Source organism: Macaca nemestrina, chromosome 13 (assembly GCF_043159975.1).
Source record: "Macaca nemestrina isolate mMacNem1 chromosome 13, mMacNem.hap1, whole genome shotgun sequence".
In the NCBI taxonomy this organism is placed as follows: Eukaryota; Metazoa; Chordata; class Mammalia; order Primates; family Cercopithecidae; genus Macaca; species Macaca nemestrina.
Window position 1 is genome coordinate 65,969,427 of NC_092137.1, and position 26,291 is coordinate 65,995,717.

At 42.9% G+C, this 26,291-nt stretch overlaps 1 pseudogene; it reads left to right on the plus strand.

Annotated features, from left to right (window-relative positions):
• Positions 1-26,291, plus strand: part of LOC105465164 (keratin, type I cytoskeletal 18 pseudogene) — a 116,575-nt pseudogene that overhangs the window by 87,212 nt on the left and 3,072 nt on the right.

Consider the following 26,291-nt stretch of genomic DNA (forward strand, 5'->3'; position numbering starts at 1 on the left):
ATTGTGAATGGGAGTTCACTCATGATTTGGCTCTCTGTCTGTTATTGGTGTAAAAGAATGCTTGTGATTTTTGCACGTTGATTTTGTATCCCGAGACTTTGCTGAAGTTGCTTATCAGCTTAAGGAGATTTTGGGCTGAGATGATGGGGTTTTCTAAATATACAATCATGTCATCTGCAAACAGGGACAATTTGACTTCCTCTTTTCTTAATCGAATACCCTTTATTCCTTTCTCTTGCCTGATTGCCCTGGCCAGAACTTCCAACACTATGTTGAATAGGAGTGGTGAGAGAGGGCATCCCTGCCTTGTGCCAGTTTTCAAAGGGAATGCTTCCAGTTTTTGCCCATTCAGTATGATATTGGCTGTGGGTTTGTCATAAATAGCTCTTATTATTTTGAGATATGTTCCATCAATACCGAATTTATTGAGAGTTTTTAGCATGAAGGACTGTTGAATTTTGTCAAAGGCCTTTTCTGCATCTATTGAGATAATCATGTGGTTTTTGTCTTTGGTTCTGTTTATATGCTGGATTACGTTTATTGATTTGCATATGTTGAACCAGCCTTGCATCCCAGGGATGAAGCCCACTTGATCATGGTGGATAAGCTTTTTGATGTGCTGCTGGATTCGGTTTGCCAGTATTTTATTGAGGACTTTTGCATCGATGTTCATCAGGGATATTGGTCTAAAATTCTCTCTTTTTGTTGTGTCTCTGCCAGGCTTTGGTATCAGGATGATGTTGGCCTCATAAAATGAGTTAGGGAGGATTCCCTTTTTCTATTGATTGGAATAGTTTTAGAAGGAATGGTATCAGCTTCTCCTTGTACCTCTGGTAGAATTCAGCTGTGAATCCATCTGGTCCTGGACTTTTTTTGGTTGGTAGGCTATTAATTATTGCCTCAATTTCAGAGCCTGTTATTGGTCTATTGAGGGATTCAACTTCTTCCTGGTTTAGTCTTGGGAGAGTGTAAGTGTCCAGGAAATTATCCATTTCTTCTAGGTTTTCTAGTTTATTTGTGTAGAAGTGTTTATAGTATTCTCTGATGGTAGTTTGTATTTCTGTGGGGTCGGTGGTGATATCCCCTTTATCATTTTTTATTGCGTCTATTTGATTCTTCTCTCTTTTCTTCTTTATTAGTCTTGCTAGTGGTCTGTCAATTTTGTTGATCTTTTCAAAAAACCAGCTCCTGGATTCATTGATTTTTTGGAGGGTTTTTTTGTGTCTCTATCTCCTTCAGTTCTGCTCTGATCTTAGTTATTTCTCACCTTCTGCTAGCTTCTGAATGTGTTTGCTCTTGCTTCTCTAGTTCTTTTAATTGTGGTGTTAGGGTGTCAATTTTAGATCTTTCCTGCTTTCTCTTGTGGGCATTTAGTGCTATAAATTTCCCTCTACTCACTGCTTTAAATGTGTCCCAGAGATTCTGGTATGTTGTATCTTTGTTCTCATTGGTTTCAAAGAACATCTTTATTTCTGCCTTCATTTTGTTATGTACCCAGTAGTTATTCAGGAACAGGTGGTTCAGTTTCCATGTAGTTGAGTGGTTTTGAGTGAGTTTCTTAATCCTGAGTTCTAGTTTGATTGCACTGTGGTCTGAGAGACAGTTTGTTATAATTTCTGTTCTTTTACATTTGCTGAGGAGTGCTTTACTTCCAACTATGTGGTCAATTTTGGAATAAGTGCAATGTGGTGCTGAGAAGAATGTATATTCTGTTGATTTGGGGTGGAGAGTTCTGTAGATATCTATTAGGTCTGCTTGCTGCAGAGCTGAGTTCAGTTCCTGGATATCCTTGTTAACTTTCTGTCTCGTTGATCTGTCTAATGTTGACAGTGGGGTGTTAGAGTCTCCCATGATTATTGTTTGGGAGTCTAAGTCTCTTTGTAAGTCTCTAAGGACTTGCTTTATGAATCTGGGTGCTCCTGTATTGGGTGCATATATATTTAGGATAGTTAGCTCTTCTTGTTGAATTGATCCCTTTACCATTATATAATGGCCTTCTTTGTCTCTTTTGATCTTTGTTGGTTTAAAATCTGTTTTATCAGAGACCAGGATTGCAACCCCTGCCTTTTTTGTTTTCCATTGCTTGGTAGATCTTCCTCTATCCCTTTTTTTTGAGGCTATGTGTGTCTCTACATGTGAGATGGGTCTCCTGGATACAGCACACTGATGGGTCTTGACTCTTTATCCAATTTGCCAGTCTGTGTCTTTTAATTGGAGCATTTAGCCCATTTACATTTAAGGTTAATATTGTTTTGTGTGAATTTGTTCCTGTCATTATGATGTTAGCTGGTTATTTTGCTTGTTAGTTGATGCAGTTTCTTCCTAGTATCGATGGTCTTTACATTGTGGCATGTTTTTGCAGTGGCTGGTACCAGTTGTTTCTTTCCATGTTTAGTGCTTCCTTCAGGAGCTCTTGTAGGGCAGGCCTGGTGGTGACAAAATCTCTCAGCATTTACTTCTCTGTAAAGGATTTTATTTCTCTTTCACTGATGAAACTTAGTTTGGCTGGATATGAAATTCTGGGTTGAAAATTCTTTTCTTTAAGAATGTTGAATATTGGCCCCCACTCTCTTCTGGCTTGTAGAGTTTCTGCTGAGAGATCTGCTGAGAAACTGCCATGGTTTTCAGCTCCATTAGGTCATTTAAGGACTTCTCTACATTGGTTATTCTAGTTAGCTATTCGTCTAATCTTTTTTTCAAGATTTTTAGCTTCTTTGTGATGGGTTTGAAAGATCTGATGGGCTTTCCTTTGTGGGTAACCTGACCTTTCTCTCTGGAAGCCCTTAACATTTTTTGCTTTGTTTCAACTTTAGTGAATCTGGCAATTATGTGTCTTGGAGTTGCTCTTCTCGAGGAGTACCTTTGTGGCGTTCTCTGTATTTCCTGAATTTTAATGTTGGCCTTCCTTGCTAGGTTGGGGAAGTTCTCCTGTATAATATCCTGCAGAGTGTTTTCCAACTTGGTTCCATTCTCCCCATCACTTTCAGGTACACCAATAAGACATAGATTTGGTCTTTTCACATAAGTCCCATATTTCTTGGAGGCTTTGTACATTTCTTTTTACTCTTTTTTCTCTAAACTTCTCTTCTCACTTCATTTCATTCATTTGATCTTCAATCACTGATACCCTTTCTTCCAGTTGATCGAATCGGTTACTGAGGCTTGTGCATGCATCATATAGTTCTTGTGCCATGGTTTTCAGCTCCACTGGGTCATTTAAGGACTTCTCTACACTGTTTATTCTAGTTAACCATTCATCTAATCTTTTTTTCAAGGTTTTTAGCTTCTTTGCGATGGGTTCAAACTTCCTCCTTTAGCTCGGAGAAGTTCGATCATCTGAAGCCTTCTTCTCTCAACTTGTCAAAGTAATTCTCCATCCAGCTTTGTTCCATTGCTGGCAAGGAGCTGTGTTCCTTTGGAGAAGGGGGAGGCGCTCTGATTTTTAGAATTTTCAGCTTTTCTCCTCTGTTTTTTCCCCATCTTTGTGGTTTTATCTACCTTTGGTCTTTGATGATGGTGACGTACAGATGGGGTTTTGGTGTGGATGTCCTTTCTGTTTGTTAGTTTTCCTTCTAACAGTCAGGACCCTCAGCTGCAGGTCTGTTGGAGTTTGCTTGAGGTCCACTTTATAACCTTTTTGCCTGGGTATCAGCAGCGGAGGCTGCAGAAGAGTGAATATTGCTGAACAGCAAATGCTGCTGCCTGATCGTTCCTCTGGAAGCTTCGTCTCAGAGGGGTACCCAGCTGTGTGAGGTGTCAGTCTGCCCCTACTGGGGTGTGCCTCCCAGTTAGGCTACTCGGGGGTCAGGGACCCACTTGAGGAGGCAGTCTGACCATTCTCAGGTCTCAAACTCTGTGCTGGGAGAACCACTACTCTCTTCAAAGCTGTCAGACACAGACATTTAGATCTGCAGAGGTTTCTGCTGCCTTTTGTTTGGCTATGCCCCGTCCCCAGAGGTGGAGTCTACAGTGGCAGGCAGGCCTCTTTGAGCTGTGGTGGGCTCCACCCAGTTTGAGCTTCCCAGCTGCTTTGTTTACCTACTCAAGCCTCAGCAATGGCGGGTGCCCCTCCCCCAGCCTCGTTGCTGCCTTGCAGTTAGATCTCAGACTGCTGTGCTAGCAATGAGGGAGGCTCCATGGGCATGGGACCCTCCCTCCGAGCCAGGTGCAGGATATAATCTCCTAGTGTGCTGTTTGCTAAGACCCTTGGAAAAGTGCAATATTAGGGTGGGAGTGACCTGATTTTCCAGGTGCTGTGTGTCAGGGTTTCCCTTGGCTAGGAAAGGGAATTCCCTCACTCCTTGTGCTTCCTGGGTGAGGTGATGCCTCTCCCTGCTTCGGCTCTCCCTCGGTGGGCTGCACCCACTGTCCTGCACCCACTGTCCAACAAGACCCAGTGAGATGAACCTGGTACCTCAGTTGGAAATGCAGAAATCACCCTTCTTCTGTGCCGCTCACGCTGGGAGCTGGAACCTGGAGCTGTTCCTATTTGGCCATCTTGGAACCGCCCCAAAATAAAACATTTAAAGAGACTCATATGATTGAACTGATCACCCCCCTGTAAGTTGCCAGTGAACTTAGTCTGTGTGTCTGGATTCAACACAATTACATGGCTGTTTCAATTTCTCATCCTTTGGAAGTAGGAAGGCACCTTTTTAGATGTTGTTCTTTTCTATCATTCCCCAAAATTGTCACAGGACATTTAACCCCAAGTCTTGCATAGTAAGTGAAGTCTCTTTGTCTTATTTTACCCAACAAAACAACAATTTGTTGTTTCCAGGCTCACCTCTGGAGTGGGATGTGACCAGGGAGGCTCAGGTCTAGCCCAGACAGAGTCATGGTAACCTTCTGGAATCTCAGCGTCTTCCCGTAACGTAGGCACCTCTCTGAGTTTCCTTATAGCACTAACTTTCTCTATAGTAACTAAGTTTTTGAGGCCAGTGAGTAAGTGCAGGGCTGGAAATAGTGCTGTACTTGACAAAACTGCAGAGTTCAACATTCCCACCCTGGCCCATGGCCTGATAACTCCTTTCCAAGGCTGTTTCTGCATCTAGGAGACCCACTAACTTCACCTGTAGGTATTGTAGGCTGATACTCTGGTTTGCTCTTCTTTTCCATCTCTCTCCTCTATCAAAACTGGTCCTCCAGAGAGTGTTGGATAGGAGTCATTTACAATGTAGTGCAAATTCCTTAATAGGTTCCCTGGCCCCATGGCAAGGACACTTAAAATCACATGTCTTATCTTCAGGACTTCCTCCTTCTGAGAGCAGTTCCAAACATTTAGGAGCAGGTGGAGAGGCGTCTTTCAGGGGCAGGAGATTTTTCCTATGCATCACATCTGGAAGGCAGTTCCCTTCTTTGCTGGTGGAAAAAGCCAGGTGTGAATAAAAGAGCCATGTTAAGTAGTTGCTCTGAACTCACAGTGAACAAACACACATTTGTGACCAGGATTAGCAGCCCGGGTCTGGCTGACCTCTTTCGTCTTTGTCCTCTTAGGAGGGGGTATGTATTTGGATGTATGTTGCTCACTCTGGGCATGGGAGAAGCACCTGGTGTTATACTCTGGCTGCCTGAGTCCTGTGGGTAGTGAGACAGGACAAGCATGGCAAACCTCTGAAAGATGCTTTCTACACCACGTCTGCCTGATGTAGTTTGGGCAGTAGAGCCTGGTATACACAAGGAGATCAATAAAAATTTTTTTTGGATGGGTCAATGAATGGATGGATGAATGAATGAATGAATGAATGAATGAATGAATGAGTTCTAGGAGCTGACAGGTAAGACCCCACTTTGGATCTTCCCTTTTTCTTTCTTGCTGTCCACGCTAGTTAGCCATCAGTATGATGCCTTGGTACCATCACTGCCATGCTGCTAGGCTCCATACTGGACCTCCTACACTATGTAGTATGTTATACTGTGGAGTATATATTACAAATATACATACAAATGCTGTAACCACCATGAGATCTATACAAAAAATTAGAACATTTAAAAGAATGAGAAAATTAAGTGTAAACAAGTTCTAATATTTTTTCCCACACCCCAATGGATATAAATGCACACTTGGGTGCGAGTTGGGCATTACTTTGGAAAGCACTTGCTGAGGGCAGTGGTTTTATATCTGGCTAGAATCTACATTACATCTGCTAGATGGAGAGAAAGCAGGATTCAATTGAAATATTCACTGAGGGCCTGCCTGGTGGTGGATAGTCTGCTAAATGCTGAGGGTGATAGTGATACCATGCTCTGGATTATTCTAGGCAGATCTGATTTAAAATACTCTCTCTCACTTTCCCACAAATACACTCATACTGGCTGGTTGCATGCCCAGATTTTTAGTATAGAAAGTGCTGGCCAGGCACGGTGCCTCATGCCTGTAATCTCAGCACTTTGGGAGGCCAAGGCAGGCAGATCACATGAAGTCAGGAGTTTGAGACCAGCCTAGTCAACATGGTGAAACCCTGTCTCTACTGAAAAAACAAAAATTAGCTGGGTGTGGTGGCTCATGCCTGTAATCCCAGCTACTCAGGAGGCTGAGGCAGGAGAATGTCTTGAACCTGGGAGGTGGAGGTTGCAGTGAGCCGAGATCATGCCACTGCACTCCAGCCTGGGTGACAGAGTGAGACTCTGTCTCTTCCAAAAAAAAAAAAAAAAAAAAAAAGTGTTGTGACAAGAGCTTTGGAAGAAACAAAAGATGTAGAAGACTGCTCTTGTTTCTCAGGTCTTATTTTAGGTTATGTTGTTAGGAGAGGCCCCCAAGAAGGGGCACACAGGAGCCTCAAATATCTTGGTAACGCCTGTTTCTGAACCCAAAAGGAAGGTGCTCAGGTTTTCTTTTATTCTTTATTTTTATTTTTTGAGACAGGGTCTTGCTCTGTCACCCAGGCTGGAATTCAGTGGTATGATCTCAGCTCACTGCAGCCTTGACTTCTTGAGTTCAAGTGATCCTCCTGCCTCAGCCTCCCGAGTAGCTGGGATTATAGGTGTGTGTCACCACACCCAGCTATTTTTTTTTTTTTTTTGTATTTTTTGTAGAGATGGGGTTTTGCTAGTTGCTCAGGCTGGTATCAAACTCCTAGGCTTAAGCGATGGTCCCGCCTCAGCCTCCCGAGGTGCTGGGATTACAGGGGTGAGCCACTGCACCTGGCTTCCTTTTATTATTCATATCTAATTTACACATATATGCCATAGGTACACTTCTGAAAGATGAAGTATTTTATGAAAAGCAAAAGGAAATAAAAAAGGCATTTAAAAGCATGGGGTCCTCTGGGACCAAGTGCAAATAGAATGAAACAGACAGTACATTACACAGATCAATGGGGCTGGGATGGTCTGGGGAAGCTTTGCCAATGTGGTTGTCAACTGTGGAGCCGAGCAGCACAGTGAAACGTGGGCAGGCAGAGAGGCACTGGGGACACTTGGGTGACTTGAACAGTGACTTGAACAGTAAGCGTGGAGGTGGAGCCTGGCCTGGAAGGTAACATCAGCAGGAGGGCAGCAGCCAGGTGGTCACGTTGGGTTACAGTGGGGATCCAGTAGAGAGATGGGCTAAAACTGGTTGGAGCATGTTTCGAAAACCATATTAAAAGCTTTCAAAATTGTATTGAGGGCACTGAAGAGCTCTTAACCAAAGTGAATGAACTTTTGGGAAGGCAAATTTGAAGCTATGGGGAAAGGACACCCGTTGATGGCGTCTACTTGATACCTCCTGATTCCATTTACTTATCTGTTTGTACTGCAACAATAGCCTCCTTACTGGCCTCTTTCTCTCCCATCTTAATTGCTGCTCATCTATTTCCTATACTTTTGGCTGACCGAGCTTTAAAAAATGCTGCCTGAACATAATATATCAGTTCCCAGCTCAAAAGTCTTTTGATGGTCCCTGCTGTCTTTTGAATGAATCTAAATGCCATCACAGGACATACAAGGCCCTGTGTGCCTTTGTCCTTGTCCTCCTCCCCAGCATTGCCCACAACTTCCCACTCCAACCAATGGAAGCACCCGTGCTTCCCTGAACTCTCTACATACTCCCCTTTGTACCTGGGTAAGGAGGCTGCTCCCCAACCCCAACTTCCTCTTACCCTGACTTCTAGTCATCCTTCAAGAGTCAGCTCAGGTATCACGTCCTCTAAGACCTTTCCTACTCGAAGGGTGGCCTGTGTATCAGCAGCATCTTAGCATCTCCTGGAAGCTTGTTGGATGTGCAGAATTCCAGGCCTACCTCAGACTTACTGAGCCAGGAATCTTCATTTAACAAGAACTCCAAGAGATTTAGATGATGATCTGGAAGCCCTGCTGTGGGCAGCCTGGTCTATCCCTCTGCACCACCCACAAGGTCAGATAGTTGAGCCCATGTACTCTCTTGAAACCTTAGTGGAAGGCATTGTTATCTTCTGTTTACTTCCCTGTCTTCCTTACTAGGTCCTGAATTCTGAGGGCTGTGACCACATTTTATTCATCTTTGATGACTCAGTGACTATTCTAGTGCTAGCATACAGTAGGTGCTCAATAAATGCCTGTTGCCCATGTGAACAATCAGTAACTGACTTTGGTGACTCAGTGACTGTACTAGTTAGCATACAGTAGGTGCTCAATAAATGCCTGTTGCCCATGTGAACAATCAGTAACTGACTTTGGTGACCCAGTGACTATACTAGTTAGCATACAGTAGGTGCTCAATAAATGTCTGTTGCCCATGTGAACAATCAGTAACTGACTTTGGTGACTCAGTGACTATACTAGTTAGCATACAGTAGGTGCTCCATAAATGCCTGTTGCCCATGTGAACCATCAGCAACTGACTTTGGTGACTCAGTGACTATACTAGTTAGCATACAGTAGGTGCTCAATAAATGCCTGTTGCTCATGTGAACCATCAGTAACTGACTTTGGTGACTCAGTGACTATACTAGTTAGCATACAGTAGGTGCTCAATAAATGTCTGTTGCCCATGGAACAATCAGTAATTGAACTTTGGTGACTCAATGACTAGTCTATTGCTAGCATACAGAAGGTGCTCAATAAATGCTTCTTGTCCATGTGAACAATCAGAATAACAGTGGTCTGTTACTCTTGCACCATCAATGACCAGCTTAAGGAGGAACCTGTTTTAGATCCTTTGTTGAGACTTGGTTTAACTTCCTCTTTTCAAGCATCTTTTTACTTCTAAGTGAGCTGCAAGGCCAGTCAGGCCCTTGGTACCTGCCAGGGCCCCGAACTAGTACTGGTGATGCTGATGCTTAAGACCAAGAGACTCTCATGTCTGGGAATGCTTTAAAATGGGGCATGCACCAACTAACTGTGCCTGAAAAGCAGCTTTTTCAATTAAACATTTTCCTTCTGATCAGAGATCCACTTTGAAGACTTTTAAATTTGGCTTAAAGTGAGGATTAAGGGACTAAGTGGCATGGGGCACCACCTTTGCCTCTGTACTGTGGAGAGCCCTCATCATGACCCTTGACTCTGTGAGAAGAATGGGGAAGCCACTCCAGCCCCAGAACTGGTTTTTTTTTTTTTTTTTTTTTCCTTTTATCTGGGAAAGGGAGATGAGTGACCCTCATGCCAGAGCTTCAGCAGAGAGAAACCTTCCGTTCAGCTTTGGATTTGAAGGGACATATTCATGGTCCAGTTAAAAGAGCCTAAAGCACCATCCCAAATGGAGGCAGGGAAGAGAGGACTTGAAGGTGGAGGCTTGGCTCAGACATCCTTGGAAGGCTTCTTTACTCTCTGCAGTAGAACAGATTTTTGATTCCTTTCCTTCCTGCCCTACCCTTATGGATTTCCTATCATATTTGGACTCAGGAAAGTGTACTGTATTTGTGACAAAACTAATGCCTTGCATTGCTAAGGACTTAACTCTTCAATGTGCTTCCCGATCTTTGATTTCACTTGCCTGTCATGAGAGGTGGCAGGACAGTTCTGCTGACCTCGTTGTAGACACATAGGAATGATGACACAAGGAGGGGAAGAGACGAACATAAAGTCATCCCGGTAGCTGGGGACAGAGCTCAGGTTGGGATTCAGGCTTCTGACTCTTGGTCCAGAGATTTTTGCAGCCTGTTTCAGATTTTATAACGTGGGTTCCTGCACATACATACCATGTGCCAGGCTTTAAATACATACTCTCTAATTCTCACTTCTCGGAGAGAGAGGTGCTCTATCTTTCCCACTCGACACACAAGGGAGTCAAGTAGACATCCCTGTCTTAATCAGGCGAACTTTCTCTCCTGCAAGACCAAGCTCAAATGTGACTCCTTAAGATTCTCTCTCCTGATTTCCCCCACAGTGATGGCAGCTCCTCCTTCATTCTTCTTTTGAACGTCTTTGTCTCTCCTCAATTGCATGCATCCTATGGGATCGTAATTGTTTGGCCTATGAGTGGTTTCAGGGTATCATTTCTTTTTGTGACAGGATTCAACACTGGGTAATAATATTCTTTCTCTTTCCTTCGCAATTTCATCTAAAGTTTTGTTTCCTTGGGGTCCTCTGGAGTAAAAGAAAGCATATTATACATCAGGGCACATTTGACAGATGTAAGTGATTATACTAATAATGGGATTATTTCCCAATGTGTCTAATGTATTCAGACTTATTTCAAATGAATTGAGTTTAAAACCCATCCCTAAAAATGAAATGAGATCTTTAAGTTGTTCCTACCTACCTACTTCTTTTATCTGGATTTTAAAACCTTTTTGTTTTTAATATGAAAATGTTGTATTGCCTGTAATTTACTTTAAAATACTTTGCCACAGACAGCCTGATATATATATAGAGAGAGTATATTTTATACACACATATATTTTTTATATATATACACACACACATACACAATTCTGTGCATGTACAAATGCAACTCATGTTGGCATATGTGATGTGTGTGTGTTTGTGTGTAGATTTATTTTGCTGTATATCCTAGGGGAAGTCTGTTGCCCTGAAAGGGAACATACACTTTTGGGGTAGGTATTTAGTGTTTTGAAAGCTTCTAATCAGAAACTCACACTCCAGAGACAGACTTTAGCTATCTTTATATCTAACCAATACCAGAGGCTTTGTTATTTTTCACAGGTGAAAAAAGTGGTGTTCAAATCTATTGATTGGCCAGAAATATTGCAGAGGTCCTCTACCCTTGTATATATGGGCCATAGAAATCTAGTCTAGTAGTCTATACCTTTCAGGTATGGTGCCTGAGGCTTCATTCTGAAATGACGTTATGCCCAGTTATTGATCAGATAATTTTGGTCTCCTAAATCTAATTGTAAGGTCAGTTGAAACCTCCTGCTAGATGATTGTTATGTTTGCCTTTGGTGAACTTCAGACTTCCTACAAGGGCAGAAAGCTGGAACTTCTTCAAACTTGCAGACTAGATTGTATGATTGTTTGGGGGCCTGCTTGCTAAATGAATAAATGTGTATGTGGCAGAATTAAGCCTTGACTTAATTACATTGTTATCAAATGGTGAGGGGAGGGATCTGTAGACTCCAACCACTTTTAACTCTTAGATGCCATCCATGTTTACTAGGAAGAACATAATAATTGCTAACAGTTATTATGCACCAAATTGGCTTAGGTACAATCACAACTGAAGATTATGGAGTAACTGAGTTCCCTCTTTTAGAGTGGGCTTTGACCCGTTAGATTACTTTAGTTCCATTTTTATGATATTCAAGGATCAGTCTTCTCAATTTTGCAATGGGGGCTAATAAAGTATCTTCTAAGCAAACAACAATAAGAGCATAATACCTTTAATAATGTCTTCGCTTACTCTTATCATACCTCCTAAATTTAGTTTTTAAAATGCAGTAGGGCCACAGACAAAATGGATGTCCATGTGACAAGCACCTTTCTTTCCAGAGAGGCGGGATCACTAGGCAGTGTGCAAAAAGACGGTAACCATGACGGCGCTACTATCGATCCAGGACCACGGGGGAGACGCTTCAACTTTTAAAAATTTTTTAATTTTTAATTTTAGCACATTTTGCCACATGGGGCCTGTTAGGATCGAGGGGAAAATGATTGCTACAGATATTGTGGGACTCATGAGAATTCATGGAGGCTCAGGATGGGATGGTCAATTGAGCAAATCCTACCTTGCCAAGATGGGGTTTTCTCTCATTTCTGGTATTGGAAGACACAGTTTTAAAAACACAGTACAATAACAACTTGACAAAAAGAGCTTATACATAGAAGGGAACTCTGGAATGAAATACCCTAACTGTTAATTGTGTTCGTCTTTGGATGATGGAAATACTTACCATATTTTTCACTCAATTTTTGTTTTTTTCCCAAATCATTTTAGTGTCTGATGCTATTATTTTGGGACATTCAGTATAGAGTTCTTCACCTTTGAGTGGGTTCAGAGTCCTCTGTCTGAGCTCTGATCTGACCACAGGATGAGAGCAACCCAGGCTGACCCCTTGGGTATTGGAGGGCCTTCTATAGGAGGAAAGAGCCCAGAGAAAGAAGAAATAGATTTTCTCAGAGAGATGGAGGCTTGAATCATTTTAATTTCCTATTGGAAGTGATGTGACCTTATTTTATATCTGAAGCTTCTAAAACAGGTCATGTTGGTCACGGAGGCATTTTTCCATGTCATTATATACTTTTCATGAAAAAATACATATATGTACACACACACACATATATATGTTAAAGTTCCATTGTGTAAGCACAATCACTAAAGTTAAATGTTACATACTATGTCATTTAATGGCTATGTTATTGTTTAATTAATTATACTCCTGTAGCTGGAAACTGAAATCCCTCTTTTTTTATTATATATTATGATGAAGATGATTATTCATACAGCTTTTTTGTTTTTGATAATAATAATGTTGGTTAGTACTTATAGAGACCTTTCCATATGTTGGGTTTTGTGCTAAGCATTTTGCATTCTTTTATTTAATCCTTACCACCACTCTATGATTAGATACAATTATTCTAGCCCTTGTACAGATGAGAAAATAAAAACTTACCCCAGGGTTGTAGCCAGCCTTCTTACACTGTAGCCAGCACTACACGGCCACTTATCCAGTCTACTGACACTGGATGTTGTCCATGTTTTTACTTTTTGCCTTTTATCAAATATTTTCCCATCTCAACTAGCAGAAGTCCACAAAAGTATTCCTAATGGAAACACACTATTCTAAAACGTGGTCAACCACTCTCTCATCAGATGTTTAGATCATTTCAATAGTTTGTCATTTAGTCCTTCACAAAACTTAGTTTTATTACTATTTTTCCTCAATTGCTTTTAGGGAAGCAGCATCAGTGTCAACTCCCACCAGCAGTCTAGGAGAACGCAGCTTCTCTGCAATTACAATTTTTAAGAATTGACTGCCAATATGATAGGTGGAAAATGAGATTTCATAATTTAAACAGCATTTCTTTGAGCATCAGAAAAGCAGCATGTTTTTCACAGTGTATTGACCTTGTGTACCACTTCTTTGTGAATTGCCTCCATGAAGTTTGTTCTTTTGCTATTAGTGTGATCATCTTTTTCTTATTGACACATAAGAACTTTTTATATATGAAGAACACATATTTAATTTTAAATAAGTTTATATTTAAAAGGAAACATGATTAACATGCAAAGAAAGTACAAACAACAGTGTCTTGGCTGGTCTCTAGTCTTGTCTCTAACTCCCTGTCTGTGTGGAAGAAAAAAATGCAAGTCTGATTAAGCCATTCTCCCTTTAACAGCTCCCAGTTGCATTTAGGAGCAACTCCCAAAAGGAGAGTATGGAGCTTTTATGATGATCCTGCTTGACTCTTCAGACTCGGTTTTCTAATCCCCTGTATCTAATTCTAAGAGCCATTCATACTGAATTACTTTTAGTTTTCAGGAAGTGCCAGGCTCTCTCTTTGGGGCCTTTAGCATGTGCGGTATCCTCTGCCTGGAACTCTCTTCCAATTCTTCTCTCTTATAATGACTACTCATAATTCAGGTCTGGATTGGATACCACTTCCTTTAAACCAGTGGTTCTCAACCAGGGATGATTTTTGTTCCCAGGGGGCATTTGGCAATGTCTAGAGACATTTTTGGTCATCATGCTGGAGGGGAGTTATGCTACCAACAGCTGGTAGAGGCCAGGGATGGTGCTGGCTGTTCCTCAGCCCTCAGGATAGCCCTCCACAACAAAGAATTATCTGGCCCCAAATGTCAAGAGTGTGAGTTTGAAGGACCCTGGTCTAGATCTTAATGGTCTTTACCAACCCTTCCATCCACTCCCCACTATGTATACACACACATACTACGTATGCTGTAACCACATAGATCCGTATGCTATTCTAAGACTGGTTGGGTATCTCTCCTGGGGCCTCCCAGGACTATCCTGTGCTTACTGCTTTCACAGCTCTACCACACTGTGTTATAACTGGCTTCTAGGCTAGAAGCTTCCTGAGAGAAGGAGCATGTTTTGTAACACCAGAGCCCAGATTAGGGTCAGAATATATGATTGTCAGAAGCAGTGTAGCATAGTATGGACTAGGGAGACAGAGGGCTGAGATTTGAATCCCAGACTCTGCTACTTACTAGCTGTGTGACCTTGGACAAATTACTAACCTCTCTGTGCCTCCTTTCCCTCTTCTGTAAAATGAGGATATTAATAGTACGTACCTACCACATAGCATTATTAGGAAGAATACATGGGCTAATATTCATAAGCTGCTTAGAGAACTAAGCTCTATGTAAGAGTTAAATAAAGGAATGATCATGGAAAAAGCATTTAATCCATGCTTGTTGATAAATGACAGGTGTAGGCCTCACTCTGCGTTCAGCCCTGTCTCACTCAGCATGTGGCAATGTTTGCCAACCATTTAAAAAGTTTCTTCGTAGTTCTTAATTTTCCTTGGCTCACGTTGTATCTTTAACTATCTCCGTAGTCACGAGCTGCTAATTTTCCTAAAAATATGTCCCTGTTTCTATTGTGTAAAGAGACAAATGAGAGTGAGCCACCCATCCGATCACAAACACACACCCCCCACCTTGGAAACAACTTTCTTTTCAATAGAATGCACCTCTGGTTCCTAGTTTTGTGGGTGGCGTATACCATGGAGACACCTGTACAAATGAATGTCTTTAGAAGGAGAGATTTATGCCAGGTACGTGGAACACAGTCTGAGCAGCACTGCATACCGTTTCAAATCAGTGTGTGCTGTTACGTATTTGAAGTTAATTTGACGTTGGAGCAAACAAAGCGTGTCTATAGAATAGTTAGGCCTTATTCTCAATGCTGTGGCTAAAAAGTTTTATCACAACTACTGATCAGTGGTTTTCTTGTTTTTGAAATTCCATAGCAACACACAAAAATAAAGCTGTTGTGAATATACCAGTACTTATGTAATTCCAGTATCTTGTAGGAAGAGTACCTGGGGGCGAAGTCAACAAATTCTTAGTGGAATCTTCTCATTTCTTAGAATGTAATGTGGTTGGATGTTTGGAAATTGGTACGAAAGGGGAGAATCTTTTGTAAGCGTGGTCCAGTCTTCCAAAATAGCTGTAAAATGTATGCTCCTGCTCATCCTTTGCGTGTACGTGCATCTGCCTTATATGGTGTGGCTTTGTTTCTTTGCCATGGGGGGGGGAATTGGTTCAAGGTCTTGTGAAATGAATGCTTCCGTCCGGATCAGCAACAGGAAACTTGACGTGAGAAAACACACTGTGGGCATGCCATACTTAGTCAATTTTTTTTTTTTTTTTTTTGAGACGGAGTCTGGCTCTGTCGCCCAGGCTGCAGTGCAGTGGCCCGATCTCAGCTCACTGCAAGCTCCGCTTCCCAGGCTTACGCCATTCTCTTGCCTCAGCCTCCCGAGTAGCTGGGACTACAGGCGCCCGCCACGTTGCCTGGCTAGTTTTTTGTATTTTTTTTAGTAGAGACGGGGTTTCACCGTGTTAGCCAGGATGGTCTAGATCTCCTGACCTCGTGATCCGCCCGCCTCAGCCTCCCAAAGTGCTGGGATTACAGGCTTGAGCCACCGCGCCCGGCACTTAGTCAATTTTTTAAAAGAATTTTTTTTTCTTTCAAGGAAGCTCATTAAGCTCCCTAAAATAGTGTACTTCATCATATATATAATAGAGGGGCCCTTTCATGGGGGTGCCACTCAATGCCTGGAAGATATGTCTAGGAGAGGGGGTCTTCAAGAGGCTGAAGGTATGCTGCAGGGGTAGACATGGAGACCCCCTCTGAGCAAATCTCCCTCAGGTCATTCCCATCCACTGGACAGGCCTTTTTCTTTTTCTTTTTTGAAATTTAACTTTCATTTTGGAAACCACAAAAGTAATTACATTGTGCTCTTTTGAAGTTCATGAGCATACATGTTGGATCTTTCTCTTGCAGCTTGCATGTCGTTCCTCCTCCTCCTTATCAAGGCAAAACCTCCCAGCTGTGGTGGTGCAGACCTAGGACCCCATTCTTAACACCTGCCGTGCTATTAACACAGGTGGGGGCAGAGCAGATGGGTGCCAGGATGTCAGAGTCAAAGTGAGGACAAAGGGAGAAGAGCATCGCTGTCGAAGGGATGGAGCAGGATTGGGGTTGGGTACGGGGAGGCAGTGCAGCAGACACCAGGTGTCAGCGCTGGTGTCAGGTGTTGCTCTTGTAGGAAGCCAGACTGTGCCTGATTCTCCAAGGCAGGAGCCAGTGCAGGGCCTGGGCAACTCAGAGCATACAGGGGAGAGTAGCCAAGTGGCTACCCAGAAGAGTTAGGAGGGCAGGGCCACGACCTGCCAGCCCATAGTGTTCCCACTGAAGAGGTCTTAAGGCTTATCTAACTCTTCTCCTGGAACCCCATCTCCTCAGTTACTTTCTTAGGATATTCTGGTGTTTTTGCTGGGTGCTTCTACAAAGAACTTGTGTCCCTCCTTGTCTCCTTTCGAGTGAGGTGTGGATCACAGTCCTCAATTCTTAGAATTAGTGTCAGTTTCGTCTCTCCTCCAACTAATCCCAATCCCCCTTGACCTTGGCATAGAGCATCCTGTTTCCCTGTGGTGTCTTGGTATCCTGAACCTCTCACTACTCATTTGATAACCTTGGGTGATTGTGGGCTCTGTGTGGCTGTCAAACTCTGGTGTCTGCTGCTAAGTATTATTTTAATTTATCTTCATCTAAATTCCTCGTAGTGCAGCTTTTGAAACATCAGATTGTCTTATTAAGAGGTACTTATTGTAAAGTAGAGTGAGCTGCACCTTTGATGAAGACAGAAGAGGCCAAGTTTGATGGGTTGGACATCGCTAGACAAAGACAGTAATTAATGACTTAATTGCCTCTTCACCCTTTCCTTAAAAAAAAAAAAAAAAAAGGTTTTCTTCTTTTCCTTTAAAACTCACCAGGCTGAAAACTAGAATTCCCAATGCTATCTTATAGTTTTTTTTTTTTTTTTTAAAGACAAATGAAAAATAAATCAGAACACAATTTTTCTATTACATTTTCCTGTAACATCTTCCTCACTTTCTAGAATCATTTTCTATTGATTTTACCTTTAGTGGCTTTGGAAGTTGCAGCTATCTGTTTGCGGAGAGTTCAGTACCTCGTATAGATTTCCTTGTGTTAGTTTAAATGCTGATAAGATACGTGGCAAATTAATGAAATAAAAATAGCTTTGTCAATAAACAGAAGCGAAACCACTTTCAACATTTGTTCAGTACTCATTGCTTTTCTGGGCCTAGACAAAATTAGTGGGTAGGATTAAAGAATATATTCGTCTTTTATCCCATGTTTGAGTACTTGATCACAGAGGCATGGTTTAATCCAAACATCAATAGCACCTTGTCAATTCCGTCAGAGACAGCTGTCAAAGTGGACTTTGGGTTTGTTAGAGCTTTGTGTTTTATCCTTTTTTAAGGTCATGGAGTATTTTCTTTGATTTTTGATGCTGAAATCTTTCTTAATCTTCTAAACTTGGGAAACATCTGTTAAGATTTAATGGGATGGCTTTTGTCTTAAAATTAGAGCCCATCTTGCAAATCTCTCCACCTCCCTTCTCTTCCCAGCCCCCAATTAGGAAAATGGGGAGTGGGGGCAGAGGAAATGAAGCCCAGGTTCTTCATCGGACGGAAGTTCTCCGGTCAGCGTGTGAGTGTTAGAATGAATCTCAGGCCAGGAATGATGCTTTTGAGGGCTGAATGCTGTAAACCCAGTGTTCAGTTTTATTTTGTTTCCTAGTGACATTAGCAATTTCCCTGTAGCATGTCACTTAGTCTGGGATCTGAGTGGCAGATTTATGGGTCCTATTGAATAATGAAACAAAAATGATGTAAGGAAGAGAAACGGCTGGAAATAGGAATTTTAACCTTTCCCCGTAAACCTCCTTGTTACTGGATTGCATGGTGTCAACAAAATTTAGTAGTTAAAATAGCTGGAGATACAGTAACAGCCTCTAAAAATACATGCCTCCAAATATGTACAGACAGCTGTCATGTCTGTTGACAGAATATATTAGTCATTATCCTCATCAGTAGATACAAAATCATTGCCGTTTTCCTAATGTAGGTGCTTCGTACCACATAATTGCTAGTGATTTTGGAGGTCCTTGGATAAAGTCACCGCCATTGTAATCATGGTGTTTTCATTTAGCTTGATTTTTATATTCTTAACCTGGATGTTAACACCTCAGCCAGAGCTCTTCACAGGGAAGTATTAAAGTATTCCCACTTATTGCTTCAGACACATTCCCACCTACCGTTGGCATGAAAGTCTGCACTAGAAACTTCTGTTCTGAATAAAGAAGGTGATCAAGGCCAGGCATGGTGGTTCAAGCCTGTAATCCCAGCACTTTGGGAGGCTGAAGTGGGTGGATCACCTGAGGTGAGAAGTTCGAAACCAGCCTGACCAATATGATAAAACCCTGTCTCTACTAAAAATACAAAAATTAGCTGGGCTGTGGTGGTGCATGCCTGTAATCCCAGCTACTGGGGAGGCTGAGGTAGGAGAATCACTTGAACCCAGGAGACGGAGGTTGCAGTGAGCCCACTCCAGCCTGGGCAACAGAGGGAGACCCTGTCTCAAAAAAAAAAAAAAAAAAAAAAAAAGGTGATCAAGACCTTTCACACCAGAGGTGCCCATATTCCAATCTGAACCTTCTGTAAATGTAGTATTAGAAAAACGTGTCTAATTCCGGAAAACTGGATAAATGCCACCATCTGAGGATTTCTTGCCCCTTTTAAAAGGCAGGAAGGAGCCCCCATTGCACAGCATGTGGGAGGTGGAGCCTGGATAGGGGTTTTGGGATTCAAAGCCAATTCAGTGCCACATTTAGGAGCCAAGCATTTTCTGAGCCTCAAATTTTTAGTGGAAAATAGGAGTGATCATAACTACCTTATAGCATTGTGCAGACATGTCATGAAAGCACTGAAAATGTGCCTGTTATACAATAGATGATTGAAAAACCTTGGCTGATTCATTGTTTTCCTTCCCCTATTCTCTTTGTATTCTTCCCTCCACTGAAGTCTTACCACCCTCCTCTCCCCACCTTCACACAAACATGCATCCTTGTCTGTTTTCATTTAAAGGCTTCCAGATTTAGTTACGGTACCAGGTAAATCTGGTACCAGATTTACTTATGAAATGGAAATAGAATGACAACCTCAGCTCCCTCTCCCCGGCTGTTCTCCAATTTGGTAAGATCAAGAATTCTCATTGTTATAAACAAGAATAAAACATTAAAAGTTATGAATACTGTATCAGGCACTGTATGAAGTGTTTATATGTATAATTGCATTTAATCCTCACAATGACCCTCTGAAATAGGTACAATTCTCATCCACATTTCATAGGGGAAGAAACTGAGGCTCAGAAAGGTTGAGTCGCTTGCCCAAGATCACACAGCTGAGAGTAGTGGAGCCAGGCCTTGACCCAGGCAGCCTGTCCCCAGAAGCAGCAGGAACAGCATGCTCAGAGAGCAAGGCAGCCCCAGGGTCAGGCAGGGGCTGGAGGCCCCTTAGCTGCATCCTTTCCGATGTGGTAGGCAGCGTCTACCACAGACTCAGTCCTCAAGCCCGGGAGGAAGGCCTCCCATGCAGCCGAGGTGGAGCAGGGACCGCCCTTCTGGGAGGGCGTGCTGCTGTTCATAACATGAGAGTGGGGTCCTGTCAAGGGTTGTTGTTTTTCCCCCTCTGCCTCTTCCTCCCACTTCTGACAAGGTTTTCAATTAGCAGCTTGTAGAGGCCCAGCCTGTGGTCCCCATTTCAAGCTATATGCATAACTGAATTCCCCAAGAGGGGATTAAAGGGCAGAGGAAGGTAGGGGGTGGAGGCTGAGGCCCCTTGAACAGGAGGACCGAAATGTGCTGTGGGTATGGGCTGAAAGTAACACCTCGCCTCGTTTAAACTTGAGTGGGGCCAGGGGTCACCTGGGAGGTGACTCTCACAGAGATGAAAGGGGAGATGACTGGCGGCAGGATACGGGGCCCCTGGGCTGGTGGTTGGGCCTCCCTGCCTCGTGTCTGGTTTCTGGTGGGATGGATACAGAAACTGGTGCAGGGAACTGCTCAAGCTTGTTGGTGCTTAGGAAGGAACTTGCTCTCCGTTTTGGGAGGTGAATGAAGCTCCCAGCTTCCTGGTGGCTCTGCCCCATGGGAGGCCTTGGTTATCTTGAGCCTAGGCTGTGTGTTTAATGCCTGGGCTACTTTGAGCCAGTGCCCTCCTCTCTGTCCAGGGCAGAGAGGACACCACTGTTCTGCAGGTGTTTCTGATGGCTGCTTCCTCTTCACTGCCAGGCTAGGTCTACACTTCATCCGGTAGCCACCTTGACTTTCTTTTTATCTTTTGAAAGCAGGATCATTGTTTTAAGGAAGGAAAAAGTCAAGATGCACATGCTTCCCAACACACATAATATGCATTTGCCACCTCCAGCACAGAGCTTGTGATCCACCTGAAAACGAGGGCTTGTCCTGTGGAATGCCAGCAACGTGCTGTGGTCCACGCTGAAAGGAATGTCTCATTGGAACTTACATGGGGCCAACAGTCATCTGAAAAATATGATGGATCAAAGCCAAATGCTGTGTTCTATCATAGAGGGGTAAAGAGGATTTCTAAAAGAGGTTGTGAGTGGCCTTTAAATTCCCAGTATGGGGTTGATGTCCCTGTCTTGTGATCCCCAGACAGTTTGCTCTTGAAGAGGAATGAGGGCCTGGGATATGTCATTGATGGTCCTGAAAGGGATCTGCGTTTGAGTAGGTCAGAGAAGATGTTCTGAAAGTCCGGAGGCTGGGACACACTGCCTTCTCTACAGGCTCGAGAGGGCTCTAAGGAGCAGTTCGAGATGTGTAATGAGGATCCAGGCTCCGGACCTGTTCTGTGGGGAAAAAGTGAGGAAAGTAAGTTTCTGGATAAATCATAGTGATCCTTGAATTTGAAGTTGTCCCCAAAGTTTATCCTCCTCATCAGAGCATATGGTCGTAGCTTCTGTTTTTTCTGTATTTTCCTTTTCTTCCCCTGCCTTTTTTCCCTCCCAGCTCACCACCCACCCCCTCTGCAGCCTCCCCCCCGCCCCCCAGCAAACACATTCTTTTCCCCAGCCAACTGCTTGTTGAGGGCTGTGTGGGGGAACTAGTTCCCCACAAGACAGAGGAACATGTGAAAACAGGCCCTTGATGAAGCTGGACTCAGGGCCACCCACTGCCAACATTTTCTAGGTGAACAAGAATGAATTACAAACGCAGGCTGGACCTCGGTGCTCGGAGCCAAGCCAGCAAGAATTGCCTGTGTTGAGGACAGCGAGGGGGACACACAAACACACACATACACACACACACAGAGAAACCTGCCTCCCAGGGAAGACTGTGAATCTCAATGGTGTTTCCCTACACATGGTTTCAGCATTTAAAACATCCTGCAAATGAGGCTTTTCCTGTTCTGCACGAGTGGGTTCTCCCCTTCTCCTGCATCTGACATCCCTGCCACCACCCACTGATTGGGCGGAATGATATGATGGGGCATTCATCAGGAGGTTTGGGTGTCCCCGACGAGTAAATCCACTTGCTGGTATGAGTCCCATACATAAAAGGGAAAGTATCACATTTTCCTCTGAATTCTTGAGGAAATTGCTCTCATATACAACACCAACCTTTGGCTGCGTGACAGAGACGGAGTGTCGTTTGCATGCCATTACCAGGCTGTAAAGTCTGGTCAGGGCTGCCTTTTCGGAGTTTCCAATCTTTTGGGATCCTGGGAGGGTCACCCTGCGGGTCAGGTTTGTTTAGTCTGGTCCGTAATGGTGTAAAGTGGCCTTGACTGTTGAGCCTCCCTAAATAATGCCCTATCTGTTTGATACTTCAACAGTCCCTCGGAGTTGTATATATGTTTCACTTTCTAATATTCGAGGCTGAATTGGATTTCATTGTTAATAGAAGGGAAATTGTTTCTAAAAACAACCTCATCTTGCTTTGAAAGTTAGCCAGAGTTCAGAGGGCCCCTGCATTTTAAGGGGTGATCTACATTTTCTCTGGGAAAATCATAGCACACTTCTGTGTTTTTGTATGCATGTTACTCACTCTTTGCAGCTTTTTAAAGGGATTCATCTGAACATATGTCACTTTAAAAAGCTTTGTATTAAAGTATAATGTGCATAGATAAGACAGCACATATAATAAGCATACAGTGAGTTTTAACAAACCCAATACACTCTAGCAACTGGCCCCAGATTAAGAAACAGAACATCGTCAGCACCCCAAAAGCCCCCTCATACCTCTCCATGGGAACATATACTATTCTAAATTTCTCTTATTTATAATTTATTCAAGGTTTTCTATATTGCACCTTATTCTGTTTTTCTCAATGGTGTAACATTCCCTGAATCATCATATACAAATAAGGGAAAAGAACTTGTCTGATCTGCTGGGTCATAATAAACAGCACCTATCTAGAATCCTTGAATATGGCATTGTAATGTCCTATGGAGCTTTGTAAATGCCTCCATATCTTGCCAAAGTGGGGTTCATTTTTATAGGAATCCTTTTAGATGCTCAGAGCTTGCTTCTTTATCTGTTGTACACAAGAAAAGCCTGATTTCACAGATGAGTCTAAATAGCATTGGTCTATCTAGCTCACATCCTAGTTTTGTGAAATACTATATTTATTCAATTTATTTTATTTTATTTTTTTGAGACAGGGTCTTACTCTGTCACCCAGGCTGGAGTGCAGTGGTGCAATCTTGGCTCACTGCAGGCTCCACCTCCCAGTTTTAAGCAATTCTTATGCCTCAGCTTCCTGAATATCTGGGACTACAGGCGTGCACCACCACGCCTGGCTAATTTTTGTATTTTTAGTGAATTCGGGGTTTGGCCATGTTGGCCAGGCTGGTTTCAAATTCCTGACCTCAAGTGATCTGCCTGCTTTGGCCTCCCAAAGTGCTGGGATTACAGGCATGGGCCACCATGCCCAGCCCTTGTTTTGTGAAATACTATCAAACCCACTTTATGAATGTTAAGTAATTAAGTCCTTCGGGGTAGAGAGAATAGTGGTGGAAGAAAGTTATTCGTTGCAAACATTTTTGCTTGGAGGCTTTTAGAAGTAAATAGGTTCTCCTCCCCAATCCCACTATATTTCAAAAGGAATCTTGTTCGAAGCCCTGTAAATGGACTTCTCCCCTCCTTTTTAAAAGTAGTTCAATTTCTTTCTTCCCAAGCTCCTCAGCTCCCAGAGCAGCTTTCATTACGGCAACATAAATAAAAAGTGACATAAAATTATACAGCCCTGTGTAAAGTAGTTTAAGGAAAATGTCTTTTATGGCAGCTTTTATGGTTTCACCAATTAGTTATTAGATTTTCTCCATTTTTAATTCGCTGTCCTGCATGTGCGTTCTGAAAGGTTTCTTCCCCCCTTTCATCTCTTAGTAGTAACAGGGCTGGGGGGCGTTGAGCCCCTGTTTAGCTGACTTTCTTGTTTCGTGAAGGCTTGCATGACAGCCTGTTGCTAGATGTGGGCAGAGCAAGTCCCTTGGGAGGGAAGCCAGTGTTGAGCCATTCTGTGAAGTGAGCAGAGTTTCACCCCCTCTTCCTGTATGAACACTCAGTGTCCTGTCTCCCGCTGAGGGTAGCAGCAGGCCGGCTACAGGATCCCATCACAGCAGGTGGACCTTAAGCTGATAAATCCTGAATTTTTAGTAACTTTCCAAACATTCCTGGGGAGTGAGAATAACAGAGATTTACTCCTGCCAAAATTTAATCATGCAGAAAAAGCAAAATTTAGATTAGCATATAGATTATTTTTTAATGCGACCGCTCGACAGCGGAGAACAAGGAAGTTGAATACTCAGCGCAGCCGAGTCTAGACCACTGCAATTTGATTCATTTAGGGGAATTGTATTAGGCTTTCGCTTTGGCTTGGGCTGGGCTGTATCTGTTGGGAAGTGCATGATGTCATCGTGTCAAGCGTGCACAGCCAAAGCATTCTGGTATTTATGTTGACTTCAGATCTAGCCCAGAGTACATGGCAGGCTCAATTTATTGCTACTTTAACTTTGTTTAGTCATGGAGAGGCTTTATTTATGTTGGTAAATTTCAAACAGTGGCCAAAAGTAACCGCACAATGAAAAGGCCTGCCAGATTCATCATCGATAAATCACCTTGTTGCTGAGTTTCTTTAATTAAGGAAAAACTCCGTCTGTGGATCCCTGTGGTTGCCAGAAGGAAAGGAGGGTGGGGAGTACTTTGATTAATCCATCTATCAGCCTGGCTTTGGAAAGTGAGTCTCCTGTTTCTGATTGTAGCTGGGCAAAGACCTAAATAAAAATTTATCTTGTCAAAACCTATGGGCTAACTGAAAGCAAATAAAGAAGTTTTATGGCATCCACATAAAGTTAAATAAATAACGAGAAAGTGCAGTATGTCCTACGGACATTTTTCAGTACAGTACGTGGCTCTGTTCTTTGGGGAGAACTCATTAACTTAAAAAAAATTACCTTTAATGGGCCACTCGTTATCGTCATCATCAAATGCTTCGCTTATCTAACGTTTCAGTGTTTAATACCTGATTAAAACCAAAGACGGGGGGCTCATGGCTTGGTGCTGTTGGAATACCCAGGATAGAACGCACGGCAGGTGGGGCTTCTAAAGGGTAAAATATGGACGTTGCAGACAGCACTGCAAGTATCTGGGGGAGCTTTTAAAATGGATCCCTCTAGAAGTTAACTGACTTTCCTGAGGATGACATAGTGTTGCAGGGGGAGGGCAACAGGGTGAAGCTTTTTGTGTCTGAATGAACAAGGGACTTCATCTCTGGTTGAACTTACCTTTCATGTGGGGGCTTCTCTCTGCTAGAAAAAGTCTAGAAAAATATGTTGGGATTAGAAGCCTCTTTTCACCAAATGCAGTTTAAGCAGACTTCTGTCTGGGTTTGGGCTCATGGTGGAGTCCATTTTATTTCTAGGTAAAAAAAAGTCCTTGAATCAGACAAAAGACAGCAGGTAGTGATGGAGAAGGCCAGTTCTCATACTAGCACATACTTCAAAGTATTTGCTTTTCCTTTTTAGGTTATGGAAAGGAGGCTGTCTTGATACCAAGCTTCAGGATCCACCCACAGGAAAAGGTGATTTCTCAAGTGTCGAGTCTTGGTGCACGATGCATTAGGCAATCAGCCCCTGTCTGTTTGATGGAGTTGTACAATAAACATGAGCTTGGGGGAATCAGGAACATTTCGAGAAGCATTTCTGGTGGAATCCTGATGCTGGAGGCCTCTACTTTGGGATGTGACATTTTTGGGTTGGCTGACTAAAGCTATTCCTGGAGGTCAGCTCGTGGTTTTTCAAGTTTTTGGCTTTTTCCTGCATTCTGTCATTGTGCCTTGACTGTTTTAGTGGGGCAGGATTCCCCGTGACTGAGGATGGTGGTCGTGGTGATGGTGTGAACAGTAAGACTGTCCTCTGCATCAGGTTAGGAGATGTGGGAATGAGACAGAGATGGAGGGGTAAGTTCTGACTTAATCAACCGGATCAGCTTCACTAAACCAGGTAGGTTTCAAGCATTCCCAGACACTAAGCCTACTCCTTAAATCTGCAATGCAATGTTGGTGATTTTAGCCTTCTGGAAGACCTTTCCTTATATTAGTGCGACAACAATTTGCTTAAATGTGGGACAATGTAAGGTTCTCTTGGAGTCACCTTAGTTTGCCTTTAGTGCATCAGAAAGGACACTTTGATTTATCCCAGCATGGAGGTCAGAGATTAACAACAGAACAACAAGCATATACTAAACTCTTGCCATGAATGTAGCAAGTCCATAGAATCCTGTCATGGCCTTTGCCCTGAAGAGGCTTCTGATTTTGAAGAAGTAGGATTTATATAACTGTTAGATTGAAAGTG